The following is a 3,901-nucleotide window of genomic DNA, read 5'->3' on the forward strand; positions in this document are numbered from 1 at the left end:
TGATAAGTAACACTAGCTCAAGTAGCATTGTCATAAATATAAATGGAAGGTTAGCAACCTTTATGTATGCAGTAACATCAAATCCCTCCTGGCCAGAGGTACAGAATCACTTACTTGTAAGGGGTTAATCAGTTCAATTAACCTAGTTGGCACCTGAACAGAAGGACCAATAGGGAAAGAAGATACTTTTAAATCTGGGGGTGGGGAGAAAGTTTTGTTTGTGCTCTCTGTCTGTTCCCTCTTGAGACAAAAAGAGAGAGAGAGAGAGAGAGAGAGAGAGAGAGAGACCAAGCAGGTAATCCAGCTCCTACTGAAATGATACATCTAAAATTACAGAAATTGTAAGTAATAGCAAGAAAATGTGTTAGATTATCTTTTGTTTTAGCTTTTGAATTTTCCCTATGCCAAGAGGGAGGTTTATTCCTGTTTTGTAATTTGGAAGTTGAGTCTAGAGGGGAATCCTCTCTGTTTTACATCTTTTTATTACCCTGTAAACTTACCTTCCATCCTCATTTTACACAGGTGCTTCTTTTATTTATTTATTTTTATAATAAAGGTCTTCTTTTAAGAACCTGATTGGTTTTTAGTGTCCTAAAAACCCAAGGGTCTGGTCTGTGCTCACCTTTTTAACCTATTTTGTTGGTATATTATTCTCAAGCCTCCCCAGGAAAGGAGGTGAAGGGGCTTGGGGGGATATTTTGGGGGGATAGGGCTCCAAGTGGCTATTTATTTAAACTGAGTTTGGGGGTCCAAATACTTTAGGCGGTTTCACAGCTTCCTGAGCTGAATTCACTCTCTGAGGCAGACACGCGTCCCAGGGAGAGAGCCCCATGTACAGACAGAGCTCACACTCTGCCATCTCTTATATTGACGCCGGGAAATTTGCATGCAAATCCCTGCCCTGCAGGGTTCCTGTTTAAATACAACTCCCTGATTGGAGGAGCCTCAGTCTCCCTCCAGTCACAGAACTGCCTGGTCCTGGCTGCTGGGGACAGTTTGCACCTTCACTTAAGATGAACCTGCTACTGATTTTCCTGTTCATGCTGGAGGCCCCTTCAGGTACGTGTCTATTGGGGGTCAGGAGGGTTCCTTGCTGCAGTGATTGCAGAAGAGATGATCAAGGCAGCCTAAGGGAATGAGGTGCCCCGATCCCAATGGAGTTCAGTGATAGTTGGGTGCCTCACTCCCTTAGGCGCTGTCACAGGGTGTTTAATTTTCTCATGTTCCCCACTCCCAGGGGAGAGGAGCCTGGTTCATGGATTCATTTCTGTGTTTCCTTCCCAGGTGTCCTCTCCCAAGTGCAGCTGCGGGAAACGGGCCCGGGAGTGATCAAGCCCGGGGAGTCCCTGACACTCACTTGTACCATCTCCGGAGACTCGGTTTCTAGCACCAGCGTCGCCTGGACTTGGGTCCGGCAGCCCGTGGGGAAAGGGCTGGGATGGATGGGACGCACATACTATAGGTCCAGCAGGTGATACACTGACTACGCCAGCTCTCTGCAGAGTAGAATGACCCTCGGACAAGACACATCCAAGAACCAGTTCTCCCTGCAGCTCCGCTCGCTGACAGCTGCAGACACCGCGACCTATTACTGTGCCAGAGACACAGTGACACAGAGCAGAGCAGGGACTGGTACAAAAAGGGGAAGTGGATTCTGACCACTTAATTGTCACAATTTAAACTGAAGGAGCTGAGATTCTCCTCTCCCCCTTCCCCATAACACTCCATGTAAACCGAAAGAAAAGGGAAAGGGGAGGCAGGTAAGGAATCTCAGGGAACTTCTTATATGTATATTTGGACCAAGGTGATGCCACGAACACGAGGACCATGAGCTTTAGTGACACGCATCAAACCCCTCCTGGCAATATTTCCAAAAGCGCTACCAGCTCTTGTCCCCAAAAAATAAATAGTATCGATCTTCCAAGGGCTTTGCAGACAAACACAGAAACAAATCCAGTCCTTCCCCACTGGATGGGAAAGAGAAATAGCGAAAGAGACAGGAAGGGACTGAATGAAAATTGAGGTTGTTCTGTAGAATTTTCAGAAGCACCTACTTGAATCGAGTTCATGAGGAGGATGAAGATGATGATGATGGTGGTGGTAATAATAATAATAATAATTAATAATAATAGATAATGTTCAGAGTTGGATCCTGTATTAACACCAAGAAAACAAACACCAGGAAACTTCACAAGGAAAGCGAGGAAGAGGAACAGGGTCTATCAGTGGCTCAGAATGACAGCAGGATACAAAGATGATTGTTCTGTTGCTGGCGTTAGAGCAAAATGACAATGATAAGTAACAATAACTCAGATGGCTTCAAGGATCACAAATGTAACGTAAACTGCATAAAATCACTTTTTGCAAAGAGTTGCCAAATATTAACATCCACCAGGCAGATATTATCCAGAATATGTGCCTGGGTTATGTCTTCAAAGAGGTCCTGGTAGAGAACACGTTGGATACATTATCGAACGAAGGGGAGAAGGGCCATTCTCAGACAATTACTGTCTTCTGAAGGCAGCAGATATAACTTCACTAACTCATGTGATGCAGAGAGTATTCATATCAGCCAAAGACTCCCATTTAACTCAACTGATTTGAACAAAGCCCTTAGTAACCAGAAATGTATCTAGGACTCTACAGTACATGTAGTGCTTTTGCTAGCAATTAGGACTGTCACTGAATCTCAGTTAACTCACGCAAATAACTAAAAAAAATCACGATTAAAATATTATTTGTGATTAATCACACTTATAACAATAGAATACCCATTGAAATGTATTAAATATTTTTGGATGTTTTTCTACTTTTTTCAATATTGATTTCAATTACAACACAGAATACAAAGTGTACTGTCCTCACTTTATTATTATTTTTGATTGCAAATATTTGCACAGTAAAAATGATAAACAAAAGAAATAGTATTTTTCAATTCACCTCATACAAGTACTGAAGTGCAATCTCTTTACCGAAAGTGTAACTTACACATGCCGATTTTTTTTTTGGTTATATAACTGCACTCAAAAACAAAACAGTATAAAACTTTAGAGCCTACAACAGTGGTTCTCAAACTGGGGCCGTCACTTTTGTAGGGAAAGCCCCTGGCTGGCCGGGCAGGTTTGTTTACCTGCCCCATCTGGACAAGGGATTTGCTGGCCGCCACTTCCTGCAGCCCCCATTGGCCTGGAGCAGCGAACTGCGGCCAGGGGGAGCCGTGATCAGCTGAACCTGTGGACGTGGCAGGTAAAAAACCCGGCCCACCAGGGTCTTTCCCTACACAAGCGGCAGCCCCAGTTTGAGAACCACTGGCCTACAAGTTCACTCAGGCCTGGTCTACACTACGAGTTTAGGTCGACTTTAGCCGCGTTAAATCGACTTAAGCCTGGACACGTTTACACTACGAAGCCCTTTCTGTCGACTTAAAGGGCCCTTTAAACCGGTTTCCTAACACCACCTCGACAAGGGGATTAGCGATAAAATCGGCCTTAGGGGGTCGGAATTGGGTTAGTGTGGACGGAATTCGACATTACTGGCCTCCGGGAGCTATCCCACAGTGCTTCATTGTGACCGCTCTGGACAGCACTCTCATCTCAGATGCACTGGCCAGGTAGACAGGAAAAGCCCCGCGAACGTTTGAATTTCATTTCCTGTTTGCTCAGCGTGGAGAGCACAGGTGACCATGCAGAGCCCATCAGCACAGGTAACCATGATGGAGTCCCAGTCCCAGTCCCAGGATCGCAAAAGAGCTCCAGCCTGGACCGAGCGGGAGGTACGGGATCTGATCGCCATCTGGGGAGATGAAGCAGTGCTCGCCGAACTCCGAAACAGTAAAAGAAACGGCAAAACATTAGAAAAGATCTCCAAGGCCATGAAGGACAGAGGCCATAACAGGGACGCG

General features: G+C 45.3%; 1 pseudogene; it reads left to right on the forward strand.

Moving 5' to 3' along the window:
• Window positions 1–1,013: 1,013 nt before the first annotated feature.
• On the forward strand, window positions 1,014–1,632 carry LOC113408996 (annotated as a pseudogene).
• Window positions 1,633–3,901: the final 2,269 nt, after the last annotated feature.

This window comes from Terrapene carolina, unplaced genomic scaffold (assembly GCF_002925995.2).
Source record: "Terrapene carolina triunguis isolate 2854851 unplaced genomic scaffold, T_m_triunguis-2.0 Scaffold28067, whole genome shotgun sequence".
NCBI lineage: Eukaryota > Metazoa > Chordata > Testudines > Emydidae > Terrapene > Terrapene triunguis.